The sequence below is a fragment of the Miniopterus schreibersii genome (genome assembly GCF_964146895.1).
Source record: "Miniopterus schreibersii genome assembly, chromosome: 10".
Classification (NCBI taxonomy): Eukaryota; Metazoa; Chordata; class Mammalia; order Chiroptera; family Miniopteridae; genus Miniopterus; species Miniopterus schreibersii.
Genome location: NC_138110.1, coordinates 77913954 through 77932901, shown reverse-complemented (window position 1 = coordinate 77932901; position 18948 = coordinate 77913954).

Below are 18948 nucleotides of genomic sequence, written 5' to 3'. Positions count from 1 at the left end.
ATACATTTCGACATTGTATACTCATGTGTGTAACGTGTCATACTGGTTATATCGTCATTGTGACAACCCTCTTAACATGGTTAAATTTCACACATTTGATATTGTTTTTTAAATATTTTCCCACTCTTTCCCTTCCTGCAGAAAAATTACTCTTATTCCCTGGTTTTGGTTCTTTTTACCTGTAACAGGTAACCCTGTCAATATTTTATTAACATTAATCTGATTATTTTCAATACAACTCAAAATACCTACCTTTTTTCTTTTGTCTAATGTCATCATTTTTCCAGTCTTTTAATATCTATTCATTAAAAGTCTACTATGATATTGTAAATATATTTTTCTGTTAAAAATTTTTCTACATTAAAGCAACAAATTATTGTGAACATCAAGAAAAAATTATGGTCAAAATATAATGTCTAGTCACCTGAGCTGGGCCTTCTAGGTGCTCCCCTGTGTGGGCTGTGTGCACTGTCCTGTTGTAGCTGAGCCTTGGTTGCTGTTGGCGTCCCTGGGAGGAATTGACCCCCAGGCCAGTTGTCTGTGAGGACCCGCTGCAACTACAGCCAGAGAGCTGCTGCGCTGGAGACACCCCTATGGAGCAGGATTTACTTCAGTGGGGCTTTGGTGTTCACCAAGGGCGCCCCTTGAGTGTCCCTTGTGGGTGGGGCAGGGTTGTAATCCAGTGTGTTCGAGTCTGACCACCAGGTGCACTGTCTCTGGGGCCTCCCGGGAGGTGCAAAGTCAGCCTGTGCCAGTGCCTTACGCAGGGCCACCCAGCATGAGCTACACAGCAAACTGTAGTTGGCTGCTACTTGTGCTGGGCTCGGAGGTGCCCAGGAGAGGCCAAGCTATGAGCCAACGCAGCTGCCGCTAGTGCCAGGCCTGGGGCCGCTTATCCAGCCGTATGGGGCAGCTGCTGCTTGTTTGAGAGATTTTAGGAAAGTCCTAAGCATGAGGCTCGAGAGGCCACGTGCACAGAAAAGCCCCTGGAAATGGCCCGGATGAGCTGCAGGTGGGGGGGCGGGGCCTCCGGGCATCACGGGGCGGGGCCAAGGGTGCGAGTCAGGTGCTGGCGACTCAAACATGGCGCCTGCCTGCGGGCTGTGCGGGGAGGACTCGCCACAGGAGCCATGGCCTCCGCCAGCCCCTCTGCCCGGGAGGAAGCCGCCCCCCGCCTCTCGCCCGGATCCCAGGCAGGTTAGTTCCTCCCCGAGTGTCCCGGGTCCTTTCCGGCTGCTGCCCGGCGCTGGGCTCAGAGGGAGCGTCCGAGTGAGTCCGCGCCGGGCCCTTTAGAGGAGCTGCTGGGGCTCCTGCGGCCTCCGCGACCCTCAGGGACATTCCCCGCTGGTTTCACAGCTGGACGCTGTGGGGGCGTCTCTTCCCGGCCCTGGAGCCCTGGAGCCCTGGGCTGGGGGCTGCTGTGGGGCTGGGACCCCTCGCTCCTCCGGGAAACCTCTGCCGCAGAGATGCCTCCCGGGTTTCCCCGCGGCACCGGGGGTGGCCTGTCTCGGAGATTCAGCCCCGCCCCGCCCATGTCGCCGCCCCTCCTACCGGTCTTGGTGCTTCTAGTTCCCTGCTTGTGGGGCTTCTGTTCAGCCAGATTTCACGAGGCTCTGAGTGATCGGGGTTCTGTATTAGTTGTAATTTTGACGTGGCTGCAGGAGTGGCTGTTACCTACGCTGCCATCTTGTTTCTCTTTAGCTGTAATTTTGATGCGGTTGCGGGAGGCGCTGGGAGCAGCCGTTACCTGCACCGCGGTCTTGTTGCCTCTACAGGACACCTGCTACACAAAGCCACCCTACCAACCCCAGGAGACACAGCGGCTCTACCTAATACATAGAAACAAACACCTGGAAGCAGCCAAAATGTGGAGGCAAAGAAACATGTCACAACGGAAAGAACAGGAGAAATCTCTAGAAGAGGAACTAAATGAAATAGATCCAAACAAGCTAACAGATACAGAGTTCAGAGTAATGGTTATAAGGATGCTCACAGATCTTAGTAAGACCATTAAGGAAACTAGTGAGATCATCAGTGACATAATAAAGAACCAATTTGAAATGAAGGCTACATGAACTGAAATGAAGAATAACTTACAGGGAATCAACAGTAGAGTAGAGGATGCTGAGAATCAAATCAGCAATTTGGAACATGAGGAAACAAAACACACCCAACCAGAAGAGCAAAAAGAAAAAAGAATCCAGAAGTAGGAAGATAGTATAAGGAGCCTCTGGGACAACTTCAAGAGGCTCGATATTCATAGTATTGGGGGGCCAGAAGGAAAGAGAGCAAGAAATTGAAAACCTATTTGAAAAAATAATTGCAGAAAACTTCCCTTACCTGTGGAAAGAAATAGACCTACAAGTCCAGGAAGCACAGAGGGTCCCAAACAAGAGGAACCCAAAGAGGCCCACAGCAGGACACATCATCATTAAAATGCCAAAGGTTAAAGACAAAGAGAGAATCTTAAAAGCAGCAAGAGAAAAGCAGTTAGTTACCTACAAGGGAGCTCCCATAGGACTGTCAGCTGATTTCTCAACAGAAACCTTGCAGGCCAGAAGGGAGTGGCAAGAAATATTCAAAGTGATGAAAAACATGGAACTCCAACCAAGATTGCTCTACCCAGCAAAGCTATCATTTAGAATTGAAGGTGGGATAAAGAGCTTCTCAGACAAGGAAAAGCTAAAGGAGTTCATCACCACCAGACCAGCACTACAGGAAAAGTTGAAGGGTCTTCTTTAAGAAGAAGCTAATGAACAAAAGAATCTGACGAACTAAATAGATCCAGAGACACTGACGCATGCAAAAGACAATCATATCTCAGAGGAAAGAGGGAAAGGGGGGTGGAGGGTGGGGAGAGATTAACCAAAGAAGTTATATGCATATATCCATAACCCATGGACACAGTCAATAATGGGGTGAAGGCCTGGGGAGGGGGTGGGAGCAAGGTAGAGGGGGTCAATGGGGGAAAAAATGGACACCTGTAATACTTTCAACAATAAAGACATATTAAAAAAAAAAAAAAAAAAAGTAATGTCTAGCCTCTCCATGCCTTGTGCTTCTACATATCTGCTAAGGTCCCATCACTTCCAATCACATCAATTTCTTTGACATGAAGCTTTGTTCTAAACTTTCCAATCCCTTTTTCACTCTTATAAAATAGAGCTTAAAAGTAACATTAGTACCACAGTTATCTACTCAGCCTCTTACATTTGACATTTTGACTAGCAGATAAAAGCCTTGGAAAGGTCTGAATTTCTCACTTTTCCAAACTTCTATTTTCTTTTTGTTTCTTAGATGAAAAAATCAAAATGGGAAAATTATAAAAGATAGCAAAGAGGATTTTCTTTTCTTTCCAGTTTTAGGTCAGTTTTTATATTATAAAAATTTTGCTAAGGGCATCTCTTTCTATATCTACTAAAACAAATTAATAACTTATAATGTTCTGTTTATCGGGGATTTTTTTGACAATTACACGATAAAACACATAGCAAAACTATTTAATTCTGGTTACTAATGCTAAACATGAAGCCATTTTTCTAAAATTACACGACAAATCATCATGCTATTGTGAGATGCATAAATTCCTAAATATCAGTTGTATATATAACTTCCAAAGAGATCAACATTTATATTTGAATTACATGTCCGTGTGTTCTTGTTTTTCTAACCCAAAAGAAATACAGCTGTTACATGTTCCTTCTCCATAAAGTCCCGTTCCTGAAATAAACTTGTCTAGAAGCAGCAAAGATCTTTCCCCAGACAGATTGCAACTTTCACCAATCCCCGCTAGCACAGAAAATGGTAACATCTGCATTTAAATTACTTACTTATTCAACTCGTTTGTGCAAAAGTGTATTAAGCCTAAACTTCAGTTCTGGAAACTGCTCTGCACCTAGAGGATATCCCATTTCACATAGTGCCAACAACTCGTCTCCAGTAACTGTCAAACCAGTAATCTAATGGTGTTGCATTGCAGCATCATTCCAGTGCAGCATCTTGGAGAGCCTAATAAGAAACTAGACCATAAAGTAGGCTCTTCTAAAATGTTAAAAAAAAAAAAAAGTGATTACTATTTGAGACTATCTGCCATCCTTTCAGAACATCTTAGCGGAGCTGGTTCCCTCTGGCTTGGATGATTGTTTCATATCATCTGTTCATTAAAAGGGTACTAATCATAAACATTCAGTAGCCACTTTGGAAACAATTTCAAAATATATTTTCTATAATTTCAGGCTCATTCAATCACACTTCCTCAGTTGGGCAGCTTCTACAATAAATATATTGCATCTTCATATGTGAAAAAATTGCTAATTACCAATTTTGTTGCATTAAACAAATATTGAGAGGCTACTGGGTGTGAGGAACTCTGCTATGGTATGAGAGATAAAAACAACAAATAAGATTTGGATTTTGATGAAAGAAACATACAGGGCAAACACTGTGGAGAGACAGGATTATTGTCAAGAAGGACGGAAAACGTCCTAAGGGACTGGTCAAGAATATTGAGTTATTGCTACATTCCAGAGAAGTGGTGGCTTTGTGGGCACTCAGAGAATCAAGGAAAACTTCTCAGAGGAGAGGGCATTCCAGTTGTCATGTGATCAGAAGTATTTTAGGTAGTTTACAAGAAATCGATACTTACACTTTAGAATACGAAAGTGGTGTGTTTAGAAAAAAATGAGTTCAGAAAATAACAGGCATCTACATGTAAGAGTAAAACATTTTTGGAGCAATGTTGTGGAAAATTCTGAATAGATTATTTGTGCTAGAAAACAGGGGACTATGAAAGCCACATAAAGAGGCAATTGTGTTTTGTAGAAAATGGATGAACGCCATAGATTACTGAGGTTGCCCAACCTTTATTTTAAATATTTTAAAAAACACACCTTTCTGTAGGTAAGAGAAGAAATAGATAAAAAAAGGTATTTGAGGCAGGAAGACCATAGTGCTAGTGAGATAAATAAAAGTCTGAACTAAGTGATGATAGTAGGAATATTTACATGTTATATGCATTCCATTGATGTGTGTGTGTGTGTGTGTGTGTGTGTGTGTGTGTGTGTGTAAATGAAAATGTTAATTATTGCTCAGAAGTATCCATATAAACCGTAAATACCCTGTCTGACTAAAAGTAGTACAGGAATACTAAGAAAATGCTTTTTTTTCCTGCTTTTTTTATCTCTATGACTCACTATATGAATGGGTCCCTTACATCTTTCAGTCATTCCCCTTATCACTTAAAAGTTCATATTCTCAGAATTGTAATTATCTCTCATTTAATTATACCAAGAGTTTAAGTTCTTAAAATCATATAATCATCTCGACCTCTGCCCCTCCCATTCACTTAGTCTTCATCATTTATTGCAAAGTCCAATCTATTTTTCTTTGAAAATGTCTCACAAATAGAATACATCTTTTTTTTTCCATCCCAGTGCAAGCACCCTCATTCATGTCCTCAGGAATTTGATATTTTTCCTACCTCTTTTCTCTTCTTCCACAAAAAACAACCACCACCTTCCTCACTGTTATCATATTAATATTCCAAAGGAAGACCAATCTGTGCATGTTGAGGGGAAATGGGAGTCAGTGTGGCTTTGTGATTGACATCCAGAAACTTAGGTGCCAGGGAGAGCAACCTAGCTCCAAGTTCAAGTTCTGCTACTTCCTAACTGCAGCAGTGACCTGGTGGATTAGCTTACATTTGCATCAGTTCACATCAGACTGTCATATAAATGCCACATAACAGCAGACACTAACACTCAGTTTTGTACCTGACATGCAGGTATTTCTTACTCACCTGTTTCCAGAACAGCAACCATTTAGCTATCTCAGACTGGAAGTGCCTGCAAACTGCACACTTGGCCCAGACCTGCTCCACCTGTGTCTTTTGTATTAATTTTCTATGGCTGCCATAACAATTTCTACAGACTTAGAGGCTTAAAACAACATAAAGTTTTAACCTTATAGTTCTGTAGGTTCGTAGCCTTATACTGGGCTCCCTGGACTAAAATCAAGGTGTTGGCAGGCTGTGTGTTTTCTCTGGAGAATACGGTTCTTGATCATTCAGACTGTTGACAGAAGTCAATTACTTGTAGTTGCAGGACTGAGATGCCCATTTCCTTCCTGGCTGTGAGCTGAGGGTCGTTTCAAGCCCAATGTCCATGGAGAGAAGTAGTACATTCTCTTCATGAAGGTGGAGGAAGAGGTGGGTGTTTGCTAACCAATTATATATTTTATGGTAATGTTTGAAATATTAGCAGATAATCTGTGTTATGGGCTTAGTATTTTTCCTGATACATAGTCGTTGGCACTTGATTAGAGCATCAGTCAGGGTTCTCCAGAGAAATAAAATCAATAGGAAATATGTACATTATATACATAGTGTAAAGAAAAGTTCCAACCCTCTAATCACATGGTCAGATGCCTCAGCAACCAGCCCCTATTCTGTGGTTATCTAGGGGCCTTCCAAAAACCACCTCCTTAACATAACGCAGGTGTAGTTGAAAGAGATTTGTGAAAAGGAACAAGACACCCATTTCACCTATCACTGTAAAGTTATTTCAAAGATATAATTGTTTCTGTACCTTTGTTATTACTTATTGGATAATATTTCATTCTATATAGAGTAACTTAGGTAATTCAAACCTAACTTTGCCTTGGAAACAACTCACAAATAGGTACCAAGCAACATGTGGAGGTTTAATGTCAAGGTTCACAAATTGGTATGTGCTTGACCTCAGTGTCAGGAGACTTCCCACAAGGTGCCCTCCGCCCTCCTACAGACCTCGCATCGTGCAATCAAACAACAAGCTCTTCATCGTTTTATTCACCCAGACCCTTCTCGGGGTCGTTTTATGCTGCTGGAAATTTTGAAAATAAGATAACAATGCAGAAATGGAGTAGGCTTTCCGGCCTTCACCTGATTGCCCCCTCGCAATAGAGTCTGTTCTTATACTTGCTTTAGAATGCAAATTCCTTAAGCTTCAGGTTCCTCAGCTGCAGTGCGGCCCACTGCATAGGGAGCATTGATCCGGATTCATCGCATTGCCCATGGAACAGGGGAAGCCAAGTACAAATATTCTGCTGCTTCTGCTGCCAGCTGTGCTGGGACTAATGCAGTTTTTTCCTCTCACACAGGAATCTCTCGTCTTTGTCAGCAGCCGTGGATCTGTGGCAGGTGAGCTTACTAGAATTTATGGTTATTTTGTTGAGTGTTTGTTGATTTAAGAATTCCCTCCACATTGTCCAATTTATATAAGTCAGGTAACAACATCCCCATAGCAGGCCATATAGATAGCACATGGTTATAAAACGTTTTTGAAAAAGTAATCTTTGTTTTGTAGAATAGTCTCTGGCGACTGAACAAGATGTTGGATGGAGGGTGAAGAAACCAGCATTCTTGCTCCTGCTTTGCCAATAATTAGTCATTAGACCTTGAGTAAAAGGAAATGTAGTCAATATCCACTGAGCATCTGCTAAGTTAATGTAGCAGTTAATTCTCATGTATTATACCCACATGAAAGATGTAGAAACTGAGGCAGAGTGCCAATGAGTTCACTTGAGTATACAGGGCTAATGTGGAGCAGGTGAAAGACTGGATGGAGGCAGTCAGCTCCAGAGTTATACTTTTAACCAATGTTTTCTTGTAAAATGAAAAGATTATGAATGCTGGAAACAGACATGCCTATGTTAATATATGTTTCTACCACTATTCTCTTTGCGGATCTAGGGAAATTAAGCAAGCCTCTAAGCCTCACTTCCTACAATGCTAGGATGTTGAATCAACTTTGAAGGGTGTTTATGTGAATTAAACCAGATCATAGAGGTGCACAGTGCTGGGAGTATTATTGGCTTTCAGTAAAATTTAAGGTATTTTCTCCAAGTGCTTCTAAAATGTGAATGTGGCTTCAACTGTTTTATGTCTAACCTTGTAGATCTTGCTTTGAAGTGTTAAGTTAATGCTCTCATTTTGGATAACAGCTTTTTCAAAATTATTTTGCATTTCAAAACTCATTTTTTTCACTACTTAGTTCAACGATAAAAGTAAGAAAGTCTTATATTACCATATTCTGTGCTTTTTGAAATAACTCTCCAAGTAGAGAATTAAATGAAAATTCCCTGACTCTCAGATGTACCTAAAAATGAATGTTAGATGTGGTCATATAATTTAATGGTTGAAAAATGATGCTTTCTGAAATAATTTACTTAGGAGGTCAACTAATTCTTAGAAGATAGGTATTATAACTCTTCATTACGAATGATTGTAAATTCTAACTATTTTATAACACATATATAAAGTCCCGATTTCATAATGCTTTAATCCATCAGTTAACAATGTGTTTGTTATAAAAGGAGCTATAATGCTTGATGAAAATACTGAATAGTTCATAAAATCCATGCAGCTTGAATTGGTCTCATAATCTCTTTGCCGTTAGAGGACCAAGTGGTTTATGTTATTGCATTACTATTACTAATTCTGATCATTTAATTATCGGTTAGGTTTAATCCAAATATAAATGTTGAGAGCTCATACATATTTTAGAACAAATATAAACAAAAAGACACCTTGGGGAATGGTTTATTATATTGATATAATTAAACTGCAGGCTGCCAATTAAGAACACATGTATTATTGTGAATTTCTAAGCTTACAGACAGACACAGGAAATGACATAAATTCAAAGAGAATTGCCTAACTGAAAACTGAAAGGAAAAAACATTAAAGTGATTGATTTTCTTTCCTGTATGGAAAGATAATCACATGATTTAAAAAATTAGTTTAATAATTAATTATTAAATTAAAAAATAGTCTATTTTTACATTTGGGGCTAAATTTAAGTGATGTTCAGAGTAGATTTGAGACTACAAAGCATAGTGATGAACTTTCGACTTGTTTTGTACCTTGGAGGCCTATTTCAGATAGACTTCTTTCTCACAGGCTGGTTTCACAGAGATTAGGGAAGAACATGATAGTGCAAGTTTAAGACACACTGTGAGGGGATAGTCTTATATTCTTTCTTTTCTTTCTTTTCTTTCTTTCTCCTTTCTTTCTCTTTCCTTTCTTTCTTTTTCCTTTTTCTTTTTCCTTTCTTTCTTTTTCCTTTCTCTTTTTCCTTTCTTTCCTTCCTTCTTTCTCTTTTCTTCTTTATTGATTTCAGAGAGAGGAAGGGAGAGGGAGAAATAGAAACATCAATGATGAGAGAGTCATTGATCAGCTGCCTCCTGCATGCCTTTTACTGGGGATCGAGCCCACAACCCGGGCCTGTGCCCTGACTGGGAATCGAACCTCGATCTCCTGGATCCTAGGTCTACGCTCAACCGCTGAGCCATGCCTGCCGGGCTTATTTTCCTTCTTGATGACAACCTTCCACACTTTTGGCTCTTAGCCAAGAATGCCAAGATTTATATAGGGGATTATGTTTTACAAAATAATTCAATTTGCTTTACTCATTTTTATATTGCCTGAAGAGTGTTTCTAAATGTGTGAATTCCTACCTTAATGACTTGCTGTGTATTTACTTTTGTCTGTGTCTGGTTAAAGTTCAACTCTCCTATAAATTTGTCTTTATAGGCTGAATATCTGTGTTATGATTTTTCTTTTACTATCATACCATGGTAGTGAAGACCCCATGGACAGAGACTTGGGGTTGGAAATTTACCTACTATCTGTATCACATCTTTACGTTGCTCACCTTCATTGAGATACAGTTTTCTTGAGGATTAATTTAAAGGTTATGTTGTATGGATTAAATTATCACTTTAATTATTTGGCATAGTGATTAATCAAATGATAAACTCTCAACCTAACTAATTCTTGTTTATAGAACTGTATGTTTAGTTATTTCAATATTTTCCAAAGCTTGACCTAACACCTGCCAAAGACTTGGAATTTTCCTTAACAATGAATAATTACCAGATGGCACAAGTTGCATTGATTTGCTCTAATGGAGTACCTTAAGAAGAGCGTGTGATTGGGGACACCATGTGATTGTTCCATGGTCATGCTCTTAGATGGATATTCATTGTGCAGCAAGCTACTCATATGGTGATAAAAGAGAACTATCCAGCTCTAATCTTTAGAAATTTTATAGCAACACTCATCTGTAGCATTTCCTCCTGGATGCCACTTAGCGCTTTATTAGGAAAGAATATTTACAGACATTCTACTTGAACTTTCCTAACACTAAGCCCCTCATTTAGTGAACAGGAAGAGAAACACCCCTGATCAACAAATTGCTGAATTCTACTTAAACTGTGTTTCCAAAAACTACAATACAACTACCAGCTATATTCACAGACCAAGGCCACCCATTGATTGACTGTCAGGTGGATTTTGGACACAGCTTTATATGTCCTAAATCACTATATCCAGTATTTTCTCATGAAATTCAAGTCAGTCACTGAGCTCCTCCACCCCCACGGCCACTGCCCCTCCCTCACATATTCTTTTCTATTTGTCTCCATATCATGTTCCTTCCTAGAGAGCTTCTGCACATTCTACACAATGTATTAACCTTTGCTAGATGGCAGGTGGGCACAGAAAAAGCTAATTCTTGTTTTCATTTTTATTGGTCATTATTTAATATTTTATGTTCCCCTTGCTTTGACTGTTGACGAACATCAGCCCATCTCCTCGCTATTTCTGAGGTGTTTGTTATCTGCCAGGGTCTCTGGCCACAAGGAACCTCAGTGAGCAGTTTTCTCATCTTGATTTCCAGACTATTCACCACTATATTATCTTTGCATTCTTATTTTTACTTATTTATTTAATCTAGAGTAAGGTAAGAAGCAAGGGTAGAGGAAGACTTATTGTCCATTTGTCCTCATTTCAGATCTATCCTGTTGGACAACCAAATGGTGACTACTGAACATAGAATCAAAATGAGGCATCTTTGTTTTCTAATCTGGATTCTCACTGGCTTCGCCCACCCATCTAGCCATTAATGGAAGGTTGTTGAAATGATGTGGCAGGAAAGAACACATTAACATTTTGACATGTTATGCTGCCAAAAATCAATACTTACCATCCTTCTCTGTGTAATTCACATTACTGAGACTATGTTTTCTATAAAAGTATTTTCCTGATTTATGATTATATGACTAAAGCTTCATTAAGAAGGTTTGTCCGTAGGATCTATCCTAACGGTCACTTCATTTAGGACAGTTTACACTGACATCTCAAAGTTCTTGAGAGTGTGTGTTTTTGTTTTCCCTAATTAGACATTGCACATGGGGGCAGTATTTATTAGCACATGAAAATTTCCATGATGACATTTTTCTCGGCTAAACATTCCTTACATATTTCAAATAAAAATACATTTTTGATCTTATTAAATATTATATAATATACTCACATTGATAGATTTAATGAGTTTGATGTCACAGATGCCTGTGTAATTTTTTTTCTCTCTCTCTCCCTCTCTCATTTGCATGTTTAGTTTTCACTCAATTTTTATGTCTCTGGAAGTGACTATACTTTTGTGGAAAATAAAATGATGTTGTGAAAAAAGCACTGAGCTCTAATCAAAAGACCTGAGCATTAATACTGACTCTACTTCCTCACTACCAAATGCTATTGGATAAGTCACTGACCTGCCTAACTTATTCATGTTACAAAAAAGTATAATGTTAGCAAAAATTATATTTATGAATTATTTTCTAGAAAATAACCCGGATACTCATTTATGTAAATGAAAGAGTATACATAACCACACACTATGATCTCTAGTATATTCAGATACATGATATTTACATGGAAATGACAGTAATAATGATTATAAATCACCAGTGGTGGCGAATTATAATGGATGTATTACAATGGATATAGATATTTTACCATATAAAATATGGTAAATTTTTTTAAAAAACTATGAGAATAGTCATAGTTAATAAAGCAAGATGAAAACTGCATGTGTATAGTTAAAGATAAATACAAGTACATGACATGGGAAGAAATAAATATTAGATTCCCTGGTAGAGAGGTTTAATTAAATAAATCAGAGGGTGTGTTATGACTAAAAGTAGCTGATTTAACTTGATAAGAAAAATTAAACTATGTTTAGGTGAAAATTAATAACACACAGTATTTTCATTTTATTTTATCTCTTTGCATACATTTCATTAAAATTTTATTTATCCTTGCGTGGACACATAGCTATAGATTATAATATTTTGCTTCCTCCGTAGACAGGGGTATTGACTAAAAGTATTTAAATTAATTTCAGAAGGACTGCCAATAAATCATCATATTATCCTGGGGAACTAGGATGGGGGGGGGGGGAGGCAGCCTGGTGGGCATGCTGTAGGTAAGGCTGATGGACCGGGAAACGGGGAAGGTGGGTGTTAGAAGCTGCCTGTGAAACCCGCAGATGGATCAACAGTTTGTTCACACATCATTCTATGTTTCACCAAAGCAAGTTGTTATATTTTTAGTATGTGTTCTTAGATGAAAGTTATTAGCATAGTAAACCTATCAAAACTGTATCACTATTAACCTCCTTCATTTTGGGTGCTATATGTGTATTCTCAAAGTTTAAAATTAACAAATGAACAAATTAAATGTTAGATATCTGTCAATATACTTGAGAAGAGGGATCGTATCAGTGGAACAAATATGAGAAAGATGTTATAAAGCTCTAGTCCCTTTTAAAGGTATCCTGGTATATTTTTTCATTATTTATTTATTTTAAATATGTCTTTATTGATTTCAGAGAGAGGAAGGGAGAGGGAGAGAGAGAGATAGAAGCATCAATGATGAGACAGTCATTGACTGGCTGCCTCCTGCACGCCCCCCTTGCTGGGGATCGAGCCCGCAACCTGGGCATGTGCCCTGACCAGCAATCGAACCCTGATCTCCCAGATTCTAGGTCGATGCTCAATCACTAAGCCACGCCCGGCTGCGCTATTTTTTCATTATTTAAACACAATGACTTAGGTAACGTGTAGTTACAGAACAATTGGTTTCAATTTATTTTAGAGACAAGCATTAGGTAGTATGTGAGTTTATCCAAATATATTATTAATAATTATAAAAAACTACTTTATTAAACTAAATTGTTACTTAAGTACATATGTAATATTTAATTTCTTCCACTAAAATATTCAATTCAATCCATAAAACATTTTATCATAACTTTATTTATGAACATATGAAATGTCTACATTTGTTTAATTCACTTTTACTTATCATTATATTTAAATATAATTGTCTGGATATTAAGAGGGCACATAGACTCTAGTCAACAGCTGTCATTTATAAAAAGGAAAAAGAAAAGAAAAAGACTGTGCTCATGAATATTTTGAATATTTTGAGTTAATTATGGAGCCACTGTGAAATGTTCAGATAACACAAGGAAATTCTACAAATTTATTTATAAAAATAACTTTCTCATTCATTTCCAAGTCATTAAAATGGCATCCATTGGGCATTAATTTTAAAAAGATTATATCTGTTTATTTGTGTACCATGTGAATTAGACATTTTCTTCATATCTCCACAATTGAGGTCTGCAATAGGATCTGCAATTGACCTTACTGTATCTGAAAGAGTGACTATGGCACCTGATGGAATAACTTATGGTTCAAAGTTTTAAGATTATCTGAATTCAGAAACAAAATTCTAGTTCTGAATGATGTTACTATATCAAGAATTGCACTACAATTTAGCTAATCATTTAAAAATTATTTTTAAATGATAAAATTCTAAAGTTTATGAAATAATTCTAAAATATTAGATCTTTTTTTAATTATAAATGTCAGCTTTAGATAGTTTCCCTGAAAGAATTTAATTGGCTAGACACATTTGAGGAATGCCAGGTAGACCTTAGGTTTAATTTGCATACATTCATCTAAGCCCTCCAAATTCTGTAGTCATTGCACAGTGATAGACTAAATATGAATGTAAATAATTGGTAGAAATCTCTTAATTAACAAAAGTTTTAGTTCAAACAGATGCAAATACAAAGGTCAGTGTGACCAGCTGGGTAACAGATTTTATTCCATGATATTGGCAAACGCCAAGTGCAAGAGAATTAAAGGTCCAGAGACAGATGTGTGGAGAAGACCGTGCCTGAAAGCAGGATTGGAAAGTGTGCTCAGGATGTCCTAGGAAATTATTTCCATGGCAATGCAAAAATGCAAATGGACTACAGTGGACTATTTTAACAAGTGACCTCAGAATGTCAGGAAGACCAGATCAGATTTGTTGGTGTCAAAATATCCCCTTGTTAAGGGGATCTAGATATTTATGGTGAGAAAGTTTCCAAAGTTAAGCTAAGAAAAATTTTTATAATTAGACATGTTAGAAATGCATTAATAGATATTCAAATTCTGACCCTTAAGAGAAGCAAAATGGCACACACATACATACACCCATCACACACGCAAACCACATGCAATAAACACATCTCACACACACACACCACTCACCACACACAACCTTCATGGTGCTTAAAGAAGAGGGCTTAATTTTTATATGGAAATAAATAAAGGAACATTAAACAAATATGCACTATTAAAATCTAATAGAAACAGCTGATTTTACAGATGTTGATGAGATATATTTATTTTTCTCTAAACTTTACGAAACCAAACTTTGACTTTTTGAGAGAAGGATATGGCATTCAATTGAAGATTGACAATTTAGAAGCCACTAAAATAAAACTTATTTTTGATTTACTTTAATAGGTGAGGCAAGGGCAATGGTACCTGAAGATCAGTAACTAAACTGTCTCATCTTCACTTCAACTTGATTTACAGGACAGAGTTCTGGGCTTCACACCAATGCAAAAACAGGACGAGCCTTTTACAAGTCTTTGGAGAGGGTAAGTGCATTTTACACGGGGAAGGAACTTAATTAATTTGGGGCCAAGGAGCAAACTGGGGCGAATTAAAAATGGCCACAATTTATTGCTGCTCTTCTCATTGAGTACTGGAATCAAGTTCTGAGTGATTATGTGACAATAGAATGGTGTAGAGTGATGTATGCGACTTCTGAGCCTCAGTTATAAGAAGATAATTAGCTTTTACCCAGAGCTTTTAGAATGCTCATAATCAGAAGCCAGTTATTAATCCACTAGAGGAAGGCCAAGCCCAAGCAGCTCAGTGGAAAGTTCCAGAAGGACAGGGAATGATTCTCCCAGCTCACAGCCCCAGCTAAGCCATCCACCAACAACCAGCTTCGATGCACCATGTGCGAGCCACATGGACAGTGGGCCCTGCTGCCCCATTGGAGCCATCTGTGTTGTCACTATGTGGACATGAGAAGAGCTGTCGCCTGAGCCTTTCCCTCATTGTGGATTTGTGGGCAGAATAAATAATTAGTGTTGTGAAGTTACACCTTTGCCAAACACAGTAGATTATTAGAGCATGCTGCATCCACACTAAAATACGCATGTGCCGTCACATAACCAGGCCACATAACCCAAACAGTCAGCTGATCTTCTCCTAACCTTGCCTCCAAAGCTAGTCTAGGTCTCCTGCACATGGGCAGATATGTCTACAGGGCTACCGAGGGTTCAAGGATTTCTGTGAGCCCCTCGGGTCCATCATGTAGAATCTCAGCTCAGCCACTGCGACTGAGAGACGTGGCGCTCTCTCTAGGGGACCGACAGTCTTCCTGGAGGCTGGCTTTGGAAGGAGTCAATCATTCCTCTATTCTGGGGATCCCAAACAAAAATGGATGGTTTTTTATTTTTTCTTTCTTCGACACAGGGGCTAAAAGCTTCATACCCACGTTTAAGTTCAGGTTAAGTCCCATCTAATTCTCAAAGACAGGATGAAATTTAATCCTTTAATTTCTTCCCGTACTTCATTCTGCATTATCTTTTTCTCTACATTACGAATTTCTTTGTGTTATTTTTTCATAATTACCAGCCTATGCAATTAAAATTATTTGTTAATATTAGATTTTGCAACTGAAACCCATCTTTAGAGAGATCATCTTTTTTCTACATTTCAAGAGCCTCGGCTAGAACCCAGAATTAAGAAATGGATTGTTTTCAACTAGATCACTCTTTATTAGACAGTATATACAAAAAATCTGCTGATTCGATAGGGGGGGCAATGTCATGACCATAGGGAGGTAAAGGTAGATGAACCTTGATTTTCACTCAAAATAGTTTTATTAACAATAACAGAGCCTGCCTCTACAGACAAGCTTATCATAGAAGGTTTATTTTTTTAACCAGGAAACAGTGTCTTGCTTTATTGTTATCAGCCTGATAATCTAATCTCCAGGCATACTTAGAGCCTAAAGATGTTTTATCTATTTAATTCTCACTCTTACCCCCCAAATGTCACTAGCTTTTTGGTACAAGTGCAATTACAGGAAATTGCTCTAGCAGAAAGATTTTTGGCAACCACAGTGAAAACCGATCAATAGTACATCAGGCTCATGGTGGTGTAAACTTTAATGGAAGGAGCGAACCTGTTTGCTAGAAATGCTTCTCACCAGAAATGCTGGTAATTATACAAAATATTAAAACCTCAGCTGTCACTTGAGCAGCAACGGGGGAGGGTTATGGGAAGCGAAGCTGAGAGATTTAGGTCCCAGCACCTCGGTTGAATACAGTCGTCCCTCCTTAGTCACAGTGTCACTTCCTGTGGTTTCAGTTACCCCCCATCAACTGCAGTCAGAAAATATTAAATGACAACTTCCAGAAATAGCAATTCATACGTTTTCAATGTATGCTGTGCTGTTCTGAGTAGCATGATGAGATCTCTCGAAGTCCTGCTCGGTACTGCCTGGGACAAGAGTCACCCCTTTGTCCAGAGTCCCCACACTATGTGTCCCCTCCCTAAGCCACTCAGTAGCCGTCTTGGTTATTGGATTAGCTGTTGAGTTATCACAGTGCTTGTGTTCAAGTGAATCTTGTTCTACTGAACAATGGCCCAAAGCAGAAGAGGAGCGATGCTGGCAACTCGGATATGCCCAAGGGAAGCTGGGAAGGGCTTCCTCTAAGTGAAGAGGTGTGTGCACAGGGAAAAAACACAGAGTATACAGGGTTCGCTGCTATCCCTGGGTCCAGGCATCCCCTGGGGGTCTTGGAATATAACCCCCAAGAAGGAGCAGCACCGTACTCAGAATGATGTTTTGTGACAACGAACTATTTCTATAGCCCATATAGTCTACACAGTCTCTCCTTTCTATGGTTTTTAAAGGCCCTTTGCCTTAGTAAATAGGAACATGGACAGTTGCATTTTCTCCCCTAGTTTGGGAGCATTTGGCAAAGGGAGGCCGCACTCTGCAGCTCTCCCAGGGATAACAGTGAACCAAGACAAGGAAGGTGAAGGTCACTCACGGGGAACCTCACTGCAGGGACATTGTTTGAATTTCCTTTGTTTTCCCTCTCTCTCTGCCCTCACTAATCCCTAATTCTTATATGTTCTGTACCCTCTTTAAACATCTAATCTCTGGTGCTGCTATAACTATGCATTTATTAATTTAAAAATCGAATATTTCATTGTGAACTGACTGGCTCATATCCTAAGATAAAGATGTTGTTTAAAAAAAAGACAATTCTAATGCATGCGATGCCTTGAAGATACATTTGTGTTTTGATGAGGTTTCTGCTCCTTGATAATTGATGGTTACTATCAGAGGGGGGAAAAAAGAAAATATATGAATATTTCTGTTTCACCTGACCGAATATTGCTGATAATCAGATGTTTAAAATGTAGAACACATATTCTTAGAGAAATAATAGCATCTGCAGATGTTTGAAAGCCCCTATGTCTAGAGTATGTCAGGAGTGTTCAACGTTGCTATTGGACCAATGATTCCTAAGCACCAAATAGTAGCTCTGAACCAACAGATGAACACTTGCCTATGTCAGAATAAAAATCCTAATTCAGAAGAGATACAAGAATGTTTTTATAAAACTTTTTAAAAATACCCATTTTTAAATCAACAGCCAACATGAGGCTCACCGATGAAGTCTATTAAAATAAGTTCATAAATATAATTTCCATTACTATTATTTTTGAAAGCCTCATTATTTCAATAATCAGAAGAGACACACTATCCATTTATTTAGAAAGAATGAATATTATATCTCGTCTCCTGTTCAGTGTTTTAGTTTGAGAGTGGTAAGAGCATATTTTGTTTCTTTTGTTTTTCAGTTAATAAAAGAAACAAACCAATTTGTGTCCTTCAAGAAAAAAAAAATTCCACCAGTTCTCCGAAACACTTTTCTGATTGAAATTATGGCTCATTTAAATTGTTGAATATTTTCACTCAGAAAAAAAAATTATTTTATTAATTCATACTAGTAAAACAGATAAGGAAATTCATTTAATTGGTATCATCTTTTTTTCCTTAAGCATCTTTACAGAAATAAAATTGATAGTCTGATCCACTTTCCCAAAAAGTATAGAATTTAAAGGCTGGATGACTAAAGAAAATCATTTAATTTCGACCTTTATGACATTTTCCTGTTCATTTTTCTCAATCACGCTGGAGTGTGAATGAAAAGCAGCTAGAGGACACTATTAAAATGCAAAAGAATATTAAATATTAGGAGCAGATTTCTGTTTCATCTCAGAGACAGAGTTGGAAAGATGTCACCCCCACCCTCACAAGAGAAAAACCTTGGGAAGACCCCAAAAAATAGATTTGTTGTGAACTGAGGAAAAAACTGAGATCAAAGGACAAATGGCCAAGTCAAAATCGGGAGACTGAAGTGAGGCTAAAACTGAGCATTTGCTCGCCTGGGCAAAAGAGCCGAAGGCCAAACAAGCCTGGAGGGAGCTACTGAAAATTTGACAAGAAGTTTTAATAAATTGCTGCAGGCAGAGTGTGCACAAGCCCGAGAGGGTGAGGTCCCAGGGAACACAGGCGCAGAGAGGCTCCCACCCCTCACTGAATCCTCAGGACCCCTCAGATCTCAGTGGGAAGATCCTACAGGTTCAGAAGAAAGTCACAGGCTCACGCTCCAGTGGCCCAAGCTG